Genomic DNA, 17647 nt, shown 5'->3' on the forward strand with positions numbered 1-17647 from the left:
AATTCAATGCCTTTTAAACTTGTCGATGCGCTGAATCTAAAATATGAGCGAAGTGGCAATTTAAATACATTATAAGTTCTTTTATTCTCTTTGAAACAAACTATTGAATGCAGTAATATTATGTGATGAATAGTAATTTTTAGAATTGATAAAGTTTTCCGTTTTTTATTTTTTATTATACGTTATTTAGAGAAATAAACTTTCACGGACCCTCTTATTTCATATTATAATATTAAATATGATTATTGTTTAACATACTTTGTGTGTTGTACTTTGAAGTTTGTCGTATATTTTTGTTATTGAATATATAACAAAGCATTTATTATTATGTTTGTATGCCATTTATAGAAGTTTAAAAGCATTCATCTCCTTGCATATTATATAAACGACTTTTTAAAACCGTCTGATAAATGGTGTGCAAATGTCATTTTACTAACTCCAAAGTGCATTTTAATTTTAAATGTCCATTTTAAGTTCTTAATTGTCATGCAAGAAAATTCTCGTTTTATAAGAAGTCGAGATAACGTTAAGCTTAAATACGTTTTAGTTTGATCGAATAAAGATATGTCTCACGAATCTTAAATTGCCTGTATAAATAAAGATGAAGAAATATCATGAAAGCTAGATTTGTGAAATGATTAAAATGAACGCGTTAGTGATTGTTACTTGCCTTTTATGTTTTTGTGGACCGTGATTACGACTAAACATATGCCTCAACGTGAAACGTCATTTATGGATACTCAATCTCAAGGGTGCCTCACGAATTGGGGTCTCTTGATTGAACCTTTTTTGTCAATATCAGCGCATTCAAAACATTCGTAGATCTCTGCGAATGTTCATGGGCGGTGGTGATCGCTAACCATTTAATTGGACACCACATGTGGGACACCCAGCGACGTTTTCTTGGGTCGAGGCAGAGCGGCTCAAAAGCCCATGCAAATTCACACTTAGTAACACTATTGGTATAGCCAACACTTACACTATTGGTTACGATTTTATTGTTATGTTCGCTTCGTTATATGATCGATTCACAACGGTCAGTGATACGGTAGACAAATTAAATACATCTACAATAAGCTGTTTTCGTGTGAAATAGTAACTGATATCACACATCCATCCATCCATACTTACAAAGTTTCGCGTTATAGTATTAGTAAACTTTTTACAAAACACAAATTAAAATATCAAAATATCCCGTCATTCTGGCTCTAGGAACTACAAGCGTTTCTATCATTTTTCTGGGCCTGCACTGACTATAATAGTATTCTTTTTCTACGCGAGCGTTTCACTACATAATATGAAAATAAAATGAAAGTGTCACACGCAGACGGAAGCGCTCCGGGATTTCAACATCACTCGATTGTTGAAAGCAAGAGATTAGAATATTATATCTTTCTAGTTTATTTTTTAACAAGTTTAGCCGAGTGTGGAATTGGTTGTTCATGTTTAACCGATGTTCCCAAAAACAAATAAGGTTTTCAATTTAACACGTTGTTTCGGCTTTGTTACTAAATGAATGCGTTGGTTTTCTACTAATCGATGTCAATATTTTTATGTTTTATACCAAATTGTTATTTGGTTGTTATTCAGTGACTTTTTTGTAGAATAGATTTCTTATTCAACTTTTAAACTTATTGTTTTACCTGTTTTTTGTCATATATATAGTGTTACTAGCTGCGCCACGCCGTCTCACCAACATATGTCGGGATGAAAAGTTGCCTAAATGTTATTCCAATTGTCCAGCTTACCACTACTTACATGTACCAAATTTCATTGCAATCGGTAAGTTTGAAAAAGAAACAAACACACACACATCTTGGAAACTTTCGCATTTATAATAATTGTAGGATAATAAAATAAATAATATTATGTATTATTATACCTTAACTTACCTTAATATTTATTGTAATTAATTTGAATAGCAACGGCCCAAAAGCGTAGCTAAAGAAGCTTGACAAAATGAGAAAAAATTCTCAGTTTAGTTCTAGCGCACAAAAGATGTTCAAAGTAACATTTTTTTATTTTTTAATAATAAGGAAATGGACAGAAAAAGATGACTTGGACTTTTTATTTAAACACTTTTACCATCGTACCATAATGTTTTTAAACGATCAATGTACTGAATCTTAGAAATACCTGCAACGAATATGAAATTTTGTATGCGTGATTATGGGGTTAATAAACCAATCTAGATAAATGTATTAAAAGAAATTCAGTTATCCGGATACTTGAATATTAAGAATTCAATGAAATATTTATCACACCAAATGCAAATATATGGCAGAATAGAAGGAAGAGATCCATAAACAATATGGCTAATTTCACGATGTCACTTTATCACGTCAACTATAGCAATAACTTTAAAATGCGACATAAAATTCGCAGTCCGTCCGAAGTTCATAAATTCTTCGTTTTAATGTCCTTTAAACTTGAGATTATGCTAATAGCGGCAGTTTATAATATAATTAGTGTTCGGGTCGGAATATATAAGGATAATTTAAATTTAATGGGCCTTGTTAAATCCCATGTGGTGTAAAGGGACGGAAACCAAGGAAGTCGAAATTAATAAACATTTCATATCTTGTGTGTTTCTAGTTGGTAAGCGACACTTGTATAAGGCTATTTGAATAATCATAAGATATGTTGAAGGAAATACAATCGTATGATATGTTTATTTCTCAGTGGGGACTTAATATTGGGAGAGAAATTAAACTGTAAATGAAAAGGTGTGTTGTCAAGTTGCGTGGTATTGACTAATGAATTAGCATTTAATTAGTAAGACTATAATTCGTAATAACTGAGAATATATTTTTTCTCCAAAAAAGGGGGGGACCAAATTCTAAAATTTGATATCCTAATGATAGGAATGTCTTATCAAGCACGTTAATCAGTTGAAAAAACACGGATTAATCGAAAAACAAATCAAAAACAGAAATCTGTTAAATTGATAATCTCTTCGTTTTTGTCTATGTCGATTGAAGCTCAAAGTCAAACATTTATTTATTCTATTAGACTTCTTATAGAAGCACTTCTGAATCGTCATAACATAACTCTAACATTTACCACCGCAAAATTACGTACAAGTAGTTAATCTAAAAATACACATGGAAGCTCTTGTAAGCGCTTTTGACCCGAGAAATGGTTTCATATTGGTTTGTAAAAAATGTCTTTAAACCTTTAAAAACAAAAGTATAAGAGCTTCCATTGTGTCCATATCACTTTACCTAGTGACGTATGTTTAATTTTCTATATTATTGGAGTTTAATATTTTCCTTTCATACATTGAAATCTTGTAAACTAGTTATATCAACATACAATTAACATTTTGTAATACTCGCGTTACTTCCATTCAACGAAGTACCTACGATAAATCTAATTAATAATGGCTAAGTGTATGTACGGCAGGTGAATTTTGTTGTGTATGGGTAGATACTTAATGCACTAAACGACTAATTGTATTAAAATACTCACAAACAGTGCATTAAGGGTGTTCAGTAGGCTGCCACGCTGATAGTACCAATTAACCCTAATAATTTTCATTCTATGCTCTTGTGTTTTCCCAACATTATCGGATAGATACATACCATTTTTCTAAAGACGTGTCATTGGATGTAATAAAAAGAGTGTTTTACATAAAAAAGCGATATTAAATTTATCTCCATGAACAACCAACATTTTGAAGTAAAACATTTACGTACAAAAATTTAACGAACCTATAAAATACAGTCCGTTGTACCAATAAGTTGCAGTGACCAAAAGCCTTGTATCATCATTTCATATCAGATATGAATAAAACTACAGTATTGCGTAGCTCCGAAAAAGCGGGAAAATTCCGTGTATCGCGTATCCATAACCTTTGAAAGGAAATATGTTAGCATCCGTCACTAGTTCCTGCGTCAGGTACCTACTATTATTACTACGGTACAAGTTATGAGATGTCGTTATGATAAAACATTTTTTAGCAAAGCTTTTATATGTGTAATCTTATTTACAAAATATGACATTATGTGTTTGCTTCGAAGATAGATGTGTTACTTTAATAATTGTTTTTTTTGCAGAATTTTGCGTTTTATCGATTGAAATTCTTAATTTTACATATGGATTATAAGGCATGTTCACAAAAATAGGCATAGATATTAATTGTTGTTCTTATAAATTAATTAGTGACTAAAAATTTAAGTAATATAGTACAAGATCACATTCCTCACTTCTGCAGGTTGTTTATGAAATTGTTTTTATGTTTTTAGTGATTGTTGTGGATGTATGAATCAGAGCCACATGTAAATGAGCGCATATATTATTGTTATTACAGAAAATAATTATAAACAAAAGAGCCGCACTTTTAATTACAAATGTTCTTGTGATATTTTTTATAGGCAACCTACTACTTGTCTATTACATACTCTCTGAACATTAATTTTCGATTAATTCCACCAAAAAGCCAACATTTATAATATAGCAATGGATCTTAGGCTAACAGGAAACATTTATATATGTTTTTACGTTCCTCATAACGAAATGTATTAATTGCCTACATCAGTTCATTAGGATAATTTGTAATGAAAAATTTTTAAGCGTTTATTCATGTTTAAGTGCTCAATTTATATTATAAATCACAAATATAAATGAATAATCCAGATAGTATCTCTCTGGCATGTTAGTAAAGTTTACTTGCCTCTGCATCAAACGCCGTCAAAAAGCATGCATAAAAGCTTTGTTGAAGTTTTATACACGATGTGAAACTTCCCAATATAACAGAAACTTGGTGATCTTAGCTCAGATTTGAAAGGAAATTTTAGGAGTATAAAATAGTAAGTTCCTTTTTCCACGTGGTAAAAGGAAATTCCCGTGGGAATGAGATATTACACCGCGGTAAAGTAGCCTATATCACTCCCTAGCCAGCCTAGAGTTGGGAACCACTGCGACGCAGAGGATAGACAAACAAATAAACACACTTAACTTATTTTTATATACCGAAAACTCTCGTCATCTAGTGGTGGTTGATGATCGACAAGCCCATAATAATTTACAGGACCTTGACAGCTGTGTATGTGTTGCCAGCCTTTGAGAAAAGCTGAAAGCTCTCCATGTCGTTGATACCTGCGTCATAATAATACAAGCTATTTTTATTGGAGTTCTAAAGAGGATGTGGGTTGAGAATAATGTTCAAATGATTAAAATACTCGTGCCTATATACTACTCCTATCTTATAAACGAGTAAAATGATATAAGGATATGAAATATGCTAGTATACACTGGTATATGAATGTAAAGGATACTGATCCTTTACATTACTCTTCCTAGTCCTATCCTTTCATATCCGTAAAACCGGGCAACGTATTCCCCCTCTGCGATGTTTATGGTGGTGGTGATCGCTTACCAGCAGGCGAACCACTAGCTAAGTTGCTCGCTATTACAAAAAAGAATATTGCTAAATAAATAAAGACGTGTTAACGATCATGATGGATTTATTATAAACTAGCTGTTACCCCCGGGTGGGTAAATATTTTTTGTATACACAAATTATCCTAATCCAGGCTTACACAAATCCAACAAACCAAAATTCATATTTATTCGTTCAGTTCACAAATTTTTGTACTGTGGCAAATAAAAAAATGCTTTTTATTTGTAATTCTTAGAGTAACACTAAACCTTGTGAGAAAAAATATACTTATATTATTATGATATAATAAGTCATATCATACGAGTATTTATACGTGAAGCTATTTTCATGAACTAGTAAAATGGAAGAAAGAAAAAACAAAATTGACGAAATGGTGTGATATAAACAGAAGAAACTTCATACAAATAACAAAAAAAATTGTATTAATAGTGTACGGATGAACGCAAATGTATGGAGGATCGTTGATTAGAGGCCCTTATCGCAGTTTAGCTAACATCAATCAAAACATGACAAAGTAGAACATCCAACTGCCTTCGTATCAGACTTAATGACCTTTCTGTTCGAAGCCTAAATGATGACGTAAGGTTTTATTGATTACCTCATCACGGCACCTTTTTATTGAGATAGATAATGGCCGCTGCTGGGATATTTTTTTGTGTAAAAGTCATTTTGTATTTCATATTTAGATATCTTTACTTTGTATAGACTGGTTTAAATAAATAGTGAAGGAGTACCAATGTAATAATTATGTTAGTTTATATGTAGATTGCAGGGTACTTTTACGTAGCATAAAAACCCATCTGTTATAGATTCTTCAAAGAACAATTGTAAATTTAATTTAATTTAAAACTTATAAAATAATGATGATCATATTTAGCTTTAAATACAAAAAGGATGTAGTGGAAATTATAGGTATACCTTTTTTATAAGCGAAGCACAAGTCTATTTTACAACATTAGTATTTGATGATATGAAAGCCTTTGAACGGATTTAAAATTCAATTTTATAATATACTAGCCGTGTGCCCCAGCTTTTCTTCTGTTACAAGTAAAGAGGAGCACAGGGGCACTCAGGGATCACGTACATAATATGTAATCGTGAAGAAATTTTGAAATCGGACAAGTAATATCGAAATATCGCGTTCAAATAAAAAACAAATCTGCTGCATTATATTATGGTATAGTATAGTTATAACCTTATTTCAAAGACTACAAAGAAATTGCGTTACAACCATGATATCAGTATATCAGTATCATACTTGAGTAAAACTAATTTAAAGACGGGCTATAAATATTACCGTCGAGAATTTTAAGGTACAAAGTTCACTTTCATGCGACGTCACGCGGGAAATCACCTCATTCATTAAATCGCACTTCAAAATCTAATGTTAATAACATAAATATCAAATTCCCTTTTAACGTGTGTTTCAGGTAAAAACTTGGCGTAGTACCAGCAGTAACGAATTCTGCCAGCTTTAATAAGTAAGTGCTATTACCGTCTAAGGCCGACGTACTTTAAGACATTTACGAAACTCTCATATATAATTTTACGTGAACATTTCAGTCGTTTAATTTTTAGACGTATTGTTTATAACTGAATTAGGCAATTACATCGCTGCAAAGTGCAAAATATTTGAGAGTATTCGTTGCTTTTATTGAAAAACCTCGTTTCTATCCGCCAAGGTTTTATTGCATTAAAAAAATTAGAATTTTTAATAAATTTATACCAATTTTCTTCCCGAACTCTAAATAGTATAAAAGTTCTGTATGTATTATACAAGTGCAGTTTAAAAGTAATCTATAAAAATAAATATTTTCAACCAAAGCATCAATTTAATGATTTAAAATATTTTCCCTCTGAACTAAATTAATACACGGAAGTGTATATGGCATGGTGTCAGTATACAGTTATGTACAGAAGAATCGACCGCACTTTATAGAATGTTCTACAATCTTCTCGAATATATGCCAATGGAATTTGATAGCAATTTGACAGCATGGAGATTTTCTGTTACAAACTTATCTTGAAATTGAAAAATACATTGTATTATGGTGATTCTGTGCGTTTGTTTCCAGAAATTCTACATAGAGAATAGATAAAGAGATATAATGACACTTATTTAGAAGCCCAACTGGTTCTATTACTGATTGTACACGCTCCAGGCTTAAGGCACCATGCATAAACGATATGCTGGCTATGTCGAGGCTAGCCTAATGCGAGGGTGTTAGCGTATGTGGGCTCCGAATAGAGGTTTATCGAGAACGTAATTAAACGGTTTAAACCAGTGCCCGTTTTTAGTGTTTAAATTGAGTCGCTTCGTTCGCTTAATTAAACGCAAATAAAAGGTATTTAAATAATGTTACTAAATTAATGGTCGTATTTCGTTTGAGAGATGTTTTATAATGGTTTAAGCAAATGTTGCTTTTAGGCTAATAGATTTAAATGTACATTTTTAATTATATTAAATTGATAATAATATTTTAATAATTTATTATGTATTTTTAACAGACATTACGCCCAAATGTTTAAATCATTTGTATCTTGAATGACAAATACTATTTATATTAATGACAAAATATATTAAACAATCTAAAAATGGTTGTACTTATCGTTATAACTAAATTTAAATAAAAAACATTTAACATTGTATTGCAAGATAGATATCAAATGAATAATACCGAATGACCAGCAGAATTGATGCAAATATCTATCTATATCCGAAGCATAATAAATACAATTAATACGATCTATAAATCGATATCTCTTTACAGATCCACTCTCCTGAGAACCGTTGGGCATATTATATTTCAGTGGAGACCAGGATAAAGATATATATTGGCTATTGTGAGAAACAAATACAATACGCTTAATAACGATGTTTTGTAACGAGTATGGAGCCGAATTCTATGACTGATTGTTCTAGTTGTTTTGCATAATAGAAATGTCTATTCACACAATTCAATATGTGGTATCAAACAATTACAAAATAATGATATAACATGAGTCGTTGGCTTACAAAAATAAAAAACAAATCCGGTAAACAATTTAACTAAATATGCGTCTGCGATATAAGTCAATAATGCGACTAAAATTCATGTGTTATATAATATTAAAAGCATTTTATATATTACTAACGGTCCGCTCCGGCTTCGCCCGTAGTACGAGCAAGGCTTTAGGTATCTATATACCTTGCTCGATATATGGGCTATCTAACACTGAAAGAATTTTTAAAATCGGACCAGTAGTTCCTGAGATTAGTGCGTTCAAACAAACTCTTCAGCTTTATAACATTAGTATAGATACAAAGGAATACAAAAAATATTAACACATTCTATTAAAAATCTATCATAATATAATAGGATATAATAGGCTGATATACTTTCATATCTGTCTTAAAAGCGTCTCGCCTAAGTGCTTGAAACTTTCATTCTTTTATATGCAAAAGCAACCTTACTGATGTGCTAACAAGCCGACAAGTTTGACTTGCAAGTTTGCAGATTAAATTTTACTTACAAAGCACTCCGGGAACATATGAAAATTCCTTTGTGGGGACAAATAAAGTTAGTATGACAATATATTCTATTAATGGATCTAAGTGAGTTGTGTTCATACGATTTGATTACATTTATACGTTATCACCAATAATAATGATCATGAATGCTATATAATTATTTTTAACAATAACGCTATATGCAGCGTTAAACATATTATGATATTATAACATAGGAAAAAACTAATTAAATTTTGAGTCTAACTCGAAAGAGTGAATTTTTCATTAAATGCACGGCAATGCATCGGTAATACCACCAGATTTACTAGGGCGGTAGTGACTACTTAGCATCAGGTGGTCACATTGCATACTCTTCTCTACAAGGTTTTAGGACAGTGTAATAAGGATAATTTTTGCTCACATTTTTTGTGTTCATGGTATGGTATGGTATTTAATGTTCAAGGTATCGGTATCTTCAAAATAGATTATAATTTTATCGATACATTGTCCATTAATTCAAGACGTAATAGTAACATTAATGCCATTCCTATATTTAACAATGATTTGATGGTTAGTAAAATCACTAACGATCACACGGTAATTGACGAATTATATATAAAATAATATACACCAAATAATATATCTGGTGTATATAGGATCTTTATTGACAGAGACATTGGGATTATTCTAAAAACTTCCATAATGTTTCCATTTTGTTATCCTCACCAGCATTGTAATTTCACTGTTTTTGCTCTAAAATTTAAAATGTCCTATCATAACAACTCTAAATCTATGAGTTGACCCATTCATGCCGCAACCAAAATTGGCAGTAACTTGGCTCGACCATTCTGAACTAAGTTTGGCTCGCTATTAGAACGCTGTGAGGTCAATAGGAATCCAACTATAATATCATTTCTATATAGTTATCTTATATTATATATAGGTATATTATATATTATAAAAATAATGTCTTATTTTTGCATAATAAATGTCATGAATGTTTAGCCAGTTTTCTCGATGTTTATATCTTATTAATATGTAATTAATAATCGAAATTATTATGTCAATTTATATTTTTACTGAAATTTATTATAAAATACATATCTGACATCTTTGATGCTGAGAAATTTTGAAAGAATAGAAAAAATTCGATCACGAGGCAGGATTCGAACCTGCGTTTCTTGCCTAACCGTAGCAACGCCTAACCTCTCGGCTACCCGTGATCCCGCCACACTAATCGAATTTCTTCTACTCTTTCGGTTTCATGTGCCTAAGGGGGTACCCCACGCCATCTATTGAGATGATAAAGAACCATCACAACCAATACGAAACATTATTTCAATGATTACAATATTGTATCGGGTGAACGCGGCCTTTGTTCAATTTAACGCAGGTTTGAATCCTGCCTCGTGATCGAATTTTTTCTATTCTTTCAAAATTTCTCATTTATAAAGCATTTCATTGCTATAAAACTAAAAATTAAATCTTTGATACTTTTAATCTCCTTGCTACTCAAGGTTACTCTAAAACTAAAATCGATGAGGATCGAACAGTTCAATAGCCCTGTCTACGAAGTTCATTAAATCTTTCAAATATTGTGTCATAAAATTAATAGCAGCATATAAAAAAAAATATCCCTTGGAATGGACCTAGAATGATATCTACATTTACATTGCGGCTACTCGACAAACGAAGAAGTTATGCGCTATTGTAAAATTTGACGATCCTGTTACACCATTGTTTCCAAAGACAGAATCTTTGAATATCTTGAATATCTGGAATATTTCATAGTTCGGAATGGATATAGATTGGGTATATATTTCCGGCAATGCAAAATTATATTGTGCTAAAGGATGCGGAACAATTTAGCCTGGATAGCATCGATAACCGCAATAAGTTTAAAATCAACATGCATCAATAATCTTGTTAAAGCAAAATATATTATGCATATTATTGGACCGATTTATAAGCGATATTAAGCTCATGTTTAGGTTACGGTTATTCATGCTTAGACGACAAAATTACATTATAATAATATAATAATGTATTAGTTTGATTAAGCTTTTGTTGTTCTTATGGTTACATCAGCTTTCTGTATAGGAATGAGATATTTCTCCGCCGTAAAAAGCAGCTTGAAGCAGCAGTCTTGAAGCCTTTTTAAGATTCAAAAATAAAGTTGTTATTACTTGTGATAACCTAGAGAATTTGAAACGTTTTTTTAAGCTCTATGTAAGAATTGCTAAATTTTTTAGCGTAGTTATTACAAAGAAAAATAAATAACTTAATAATACATACTTCGTTTGAACGATATGACATATCAAAGTAGTCCTTGTGTGTGAATTATAGTTTTTCGAACATTAAAATGAGACAATTTGGCCCAAAACCACAAAAACAAACTAATGCTGGGATCGAGAATGTCACAAAGAAAAGAAATCACGTTGTATTGAAGATATTTCCAAGATTTAAAAGGGCGAAACTCAAGGGATACCCCAATTTTATTGTTGTTTTAGTTTATTTATCCCACGTAATTCCCATGTTACGTGTGTGTTTAAAATTTTATGCAATTTATCTTTTAAAAAGAATGATTTGGCGAATCTGTGTTGGATTAACAATGACTAGATTAGGTTTGATTACTATAGAGTTATTAAATAAGTGTAGACCTAACCAACCTAGCCAATAAGATATTGTGAAAAGAGAAAAAATTGCATTGTATGTTTGTTGTAGATTAACTAGAAAAAGCTAACTGTTATGGTGCCAAGTAAAGGTATGTCTATGTCTATGTCTGATTACGAAAATTCATTCATCACACGAGCGTTTTATGTTTGAGTGAAGAAAGCTACTAGTATTGTCTCGGCTCAAACCGTGCGGAGCTGAAGCGGCTAGACCATTATATGGTATCGGAATATAAAGTTTCGTTAATTCATAGCATATAAGTGCATGTGTTAAATTGTTGTTAGTTGGAGTTAGAAGATAATTCCCGCGATGCGGGCACATTTTGTGGTGGAACTGTAATAATAGTCGGACCGAATTGCATTATCCAGTTGCGTCTAATAAATACCTCATTTAGTTCCAGCGCTTTGTTTATATATAATTTTGTGATTGTGTAAGCAATGTTGTTAGATGAGTCGCTATTTGTGTTATCTGATGATTATAGAACTTCACAGTTTGTAGTTGGCGATGGGTGCTCTATTTTCAATTATTTATAACTAGTTGCGCCCCGCGGTTTCACCCGCATAAGTCTATATCCCGTTAGAATATTGGTATAAAAAGTTGCCTATATGTTTTTCCAGTTTTCCAGCTATCTATGTACTAAACTTCATTGCAATCGGTTCAGTAGTTTTTTCGTGAAAGAGTAACAAACATCCATACATACGTACATCCATACTTACAAACTTTCGCCTTTAGGATAGGATAGGACTAGCTTTTCGCCTTGGCATTGCCCGTGGTACAAATATAAACTTTGTCGTTTAAAGAAGTGAACGAAACAAAAATATACCCAATTTTTTACAAAACATTTTTAATGTCAATAGTTTCTAGGATCTAGTATTATATTATTTATGCTAGGGTTTTCAAATCTTTTCAATATATATGAGAAAGCAGCATCTTCACTGACTGACACGCACAAAGATGGAGCAAACAGCTACTCAATAAAAATGTACAAATTTATCTACACTAAAAAAATAAAGAAAGCTTCGCGAATCCCCCTAAAGCACAACTTTTTAACTGACTTCCAAAAACGAGAAGAAAGTTTTATGTTCTTGTTATGTATAATTTTGCTAGTATTCTTATAATTATATATTAAGCTTCTATGTCTAGAAGCTTTTCTTTGAATATTCCTATACCTTCACAATACGCAAATATCGATTTTGCCAATGTCAACTTGTAATTAAATATTCTAAAGTCGTCTCTGCTAGAATATTCACATTAGCCTCCTTATTTAGCTTATAATGTAATAGCTTACGAATTTTCTTTGACAAATTAATGTCAATTTGGTGATATCAAATTAACGGTTGGACGTGGACGGCTGCTAAAATATTTAGTTTAGTCTGAGTTATATACATAGTATAGTAAAATACTAATTTTTCAACCGACTTCAAAAAAACGTGGAGGTTTTCAATTCGACCGCATTTTTTTGTGTATGTCACCTGATAAGTATTCACTGTGTGAACCGATTTTTAATGATCATTTTTTATTTCAAAGCTAATGCCTATCATGTGGTCACATATAAGCTTAGTCTAATCCTGACAATTGAAGGTGTTCTTTTAAATAATTATAAATTATATCAAAGTCTCTCGTAAAAACGAAAAAGCAATCAAAATTAATCTATACTGATATTATATAACTGAAGATGTCGATTGTTTGATTGTACGAGACAATCTCGAGAACTACTGGTTTCGATTGAAAAATGGCTTTCCTAAGATAATTATATTATATATGGTCGGTAAACCTTGCTAACTACAAATGCTTTTTTGTGTCTTTTGACTAAACATAAGAGCATTTCACGATGTAATCTGTGGTTAAGGACGTAATATATTATCCTTTTATGCAAATTAATCCAACTTATGAGGGTCTTTATCGATTAATCGTGTGATTCAAAAGCTTTGCATAGCGTCAAGTGTATGCTGCTTAAATCGATAAGGTTATCAAACTACGATTAAGGTATTAGAAGGGAGGTGGGAGGTGGGGGTAAATTCAATCATTTCATCGTGTAAAGCCCATATTATAGAGTATAAGTGAGACGTCAGCGTAACTAGAAGATCCACCCATCTTCGAACATTTTCCATCCATTTTTGTTTTTAGGGATTTTTCAAGGTCAAGAACTCACAAGTCTTACTCACGTTAGAACAATATTCAATCAGACATAATATTTTTACACGGGTTTATTCAGAAAATAAAATTCTGCAAATGCACAGATTAGGTGAAACTGACCCCCCCATTCTCCACCGAGAATAATTATAAAAGTGCATGCTATCAGATAATCTTGCTCAGAAACGCCAGCCAGCAGAAGCAGTGAAATCATAAAATAACAACTTTCATTAAATAAGAGAAAAGTATCAAAGAGCGGCAGACTAAAACGTAAAAAGCGTAACGTTAATCATTTTAATTATCAGCGCTTCGCTATCGCTTACCAGGAAAGTTCTGTCGGGAATGTGTAGGTTTCATTGGAAATTAGAAAAGTTGTACGGTCATCTCATTTCAGGTGTCTTCAAGTCGAACGGAAGGTATGAGTAACTTTATAGATCGAATCTGATCATAAAAGTTTAATGGGAAAAAAACGACTGTAGACAATTTTATTACGTGATTGCGAGAACTAAGGAAACTAGGGTGCGGACTTCGTCTATGATAGTTAAATGGGAGATCCTGTGAACATGCTCGTTGCTACTTTTTCTTTTCGTTTGAAAAAATACATGAGACATTTATGATCTTTTGAATATTTTCTGTACCATAGTGCTTTCTTTAAAGTGAGAGTTAATCATAGATTTGATAGTGGAAAGGGCCATTTACATACATAGTATAACTACAACTGTAATAATATGTACAAATTTTTTTTTATTACATAAATCATTTAGAGGATAAGATTTACTTCAAAAAGAAAAACTAGATGAACGTATTTCCATGTAACAGATAGGAATAAAAATATGAAGAGATTAAAGTTTTGTATTTCAATGTATATATCTCTGTAAAAGTTTCATTTAATACTCACATACATTAAAAACAAGACGTTAGACGATTTAGATCACTAGTATTGTAAAGTGCAAACAGGATAATAATTAAAGCTATAAATATTTATAGAGCGGATCTACAAATGAACAGTTTGTTTTAATGAAAATCAATTTAAACCCGCAAATGTCAAAGTTATATAATTAATTGGACTCGTGGTTGTTCAATTCATTCATCAATTGTGACCAGAGATATTTGTGAATTTGATAATACGAAGGAATGGTCTAAATAATTGTCGTTTCGTGGTCTTTAGAATGGCATCTTAGGTGATATATTTTGTTTAGGATAAGAACAAGCTAAAACGACCTAAAAACAATGAAAATAATAATCGAGATCATCAGTATCTCCGGTGATAATTGAAAGTAGGTAGCTTCTTTTAAAAGAGAAAATAAATAATTAATAGACACTTTTATAGCACCAAAATAATTACAGCAAAAGTATTAAAAACCAAATAAATTTGTGATCCAAAAAGGTCAGTTAAGGCTAACTGAATGATCGGTTCATAGTTAACTTAAACATTAAGAACGAATACAGCAAATTTGTATGACGATTAATTAATCAGGACTTATGTGAAAAATTAAAGCTATTGGCAACGTCCTACATTAGGAGTAAAATCCAAAGAAAGAAATGAATAAAATAAACGCTCAGAAACGTAGTCCAACCTATATTGGTGACAAGAAAAATGAGACGTGCCTAATGTGTATAGACGTAAGAAATGTCTACAGAAACACGTGATTGCCTTTTAAGCGCCGTTTATTACTTGTCGGTGCGTTTTTGAAATAAAGATTATTTAAAAAAAAAGAAAGGGATAAGAAGTATTGATTTCCATTACACGATGTACAACGACATTTGATAATAAAGCTCTCAGGTTGGGTATATTGCAGGATCGCTTAGGGGTAAAAAATTTTCATTTTTGGTTTTACTCTCACGTAGTACATATCGAAAAACATATTATACTTGCCTTTCCGCGGCTTCACTTGCTTGTTCAAAGCAAAAGGATATATTTAACCGGGGCATTAACACCCATTAATATATAAGTTAATTTTTATTTGTTATAAATAATTAGAGTATAAGTCCAAAAGCAAGCTAGCGAAAAAACCAAATCATCTGTAACACAATATAACTTCTACATAAAAACTAAAATGTGTTTGGTAAATTCCGCGTTTATTACTTTATCGCTTGCAAAATTAGAAAATATAGTTTAAATGACAAAGGCTGTAAATTCCAGTGTCCCAACTGCAAGTTAAATCCCACTTCATCCTTGGCTCCATGAAATAGAGCGTAATAATTTAGCCTAGTTCAACTTTTGGACAAATAAAAGGATCCATTTTTTAGATACTGGAACATGCTACAAATTAACAGCTTAAATTCTGTAACGTATGTTCAGTCGCATTAATTAAAGGAGGGAAATGTTGAGAGTAATGTAGCCCATTCAAATGTTACATTTTGTTCAACGGACTTAGTGTGCGTTTCTCAGAGGATGCAATTTTACTTTATGGATGACTCGGAGGGGGGAGGGGAGGTAGTAGTAGCTTAACTTCAAGTTTGTGAGGTCGCCATGTAATATTTCAATGGACTTAACCTTTAATTTTAGAACCTATAATTGCCGCTTATACCTCACCTTTTATGTCACCTTTGACCGATTTACGTCAAACATATCCAAAAACACACCTGACATGATCACCTTACAAACAAAAATATGTGGTCGATGGACTCTTTAATATAATAGAAAAATCTTAAATCAAACCCATTACCGAAAGACATGTGACGTCACATGACATGTTTTGAAAAGCTCCTGAATGCTGGGCTATTTTATATTCTGGAATCCGACAGTCAGCGGTAAAACGTACCGTAGGTACGACGGTGGCGTGCCGTGAGATAAAATATGCATATTGCGGCGTTTTACGTAATATTTCGCGTTCTACACAACATATGTTTACGAATAATTTACGATTTTTTTCGTGCAGTTTGTTTAATTTGTGACATTTTTGCCAGCAATCGCCCGTTTGTTCATTTTTTATTTTATATTTCGTGCTGTTTAATGAATGGTCGCGTTACGTGTGTGAGAATTTTGTTTATGATAACATTGTGAAAACGTTTAAAATGTATCACATTTTTGCAATGAGTTTTTAAAACATACTAATTATATTTAGAAATTAAAAACTTTTTAACGGACTTTAAACGAGATTTATGTATTTATATTCATTATATTATTAACCCGACGTTTCGAACACCTTACAGCGAGCGTGGTCACGGTCAGTCTCCCCGTGTCCGTTAAAATGTTTTTAATTTCAAAATGTATAATACTCGCGTCAAATCAAACACAAGAAAATACTACACTAATTATATCATATTTCTTAAAATCCTGTTACTCTTTTATAAAAATTGCGTCGAATTCAATCGAAGCCTGAACTTTAAATATTTCCATCTGATCAATATGCTAATACGCCAGATAGACATAGCAAAGTACTTGCCAACTTAAATATTCCGAATGCAAGTCGAGCTGGCACACTTTAAAACCCTCGCACACTGACTAGATAAAAAATGTTGTTGATAACTTGGCAACCTTCTTGGTATTTCCCACTTTTTAGTGCCATTATCGTTGCAATGTTTAAAGTTATTATATTCTTTATTTGGCAAACGACAACCTTATTATAGGCGATGTGGTCACTTAGTTAATAGTTGGAGAAATATATCAAGCTAGCTGCACCCCGCGGTTTCGCCCGCGTAAGTCTGTATCCCGTTGCCTATGTGATATACCAGTTGTCTAGCTATCTACGTACCTAAATTTCATTGCAATCGGTTCAGTAGTTTTTGCGTGAAAGAGTAACAAACACACACATATTGTGGGAGTCGAGCACGCTTCGGCACGAATTGGGCCAGCTCGCACCGGGGATGTCCACACCCCCACAGAAAACCGGCGTGAAATAGTGGCATTCCACTGTGTTTCGTATGGTGAGTGGGGGAGCCGGAGGCCCATTTCCTTTTCCTCACCCGTCCCAGTCCATTCCTTCTTTCCTGTCATGAATCCG

General features: G+C 32.2%; 1 long non-coding RNA gene across 1 annotated transcript in view; it reads left to right on the forward strand.

Annotated features, from left to right (window-relative positions):
- Positions 1-17647, forward strand: part of LOC119834793 — a 177094-nt gene that overhangs the window by 94993 nt on the left and 64454 nt on the right. The window contains exon 3 of the long non-coding RNA XR_005288022.1: positions 6835-6885. This is a non-coding gene — a long non-coding RNA (uncharacterized LOC119834793). The remainder of the gene's footprint in view (positions 1-6834; positions 6886-17647) is intronic.

The sequence above is a fragment of the Zerene cesonia genome, chromosome 2 (assembly GCF_012273895.1).
Source record: "Zerene cesonia ecotype Mississippi chromosome 2, Zerene_cesonia_1.1, whole genome shotgun sequence".
NCBI lineage: Eukaryota > Metazoa > Arthropoda > Insecta > Lepidoptera > Pieridae > Zerene > Zerene cesonia.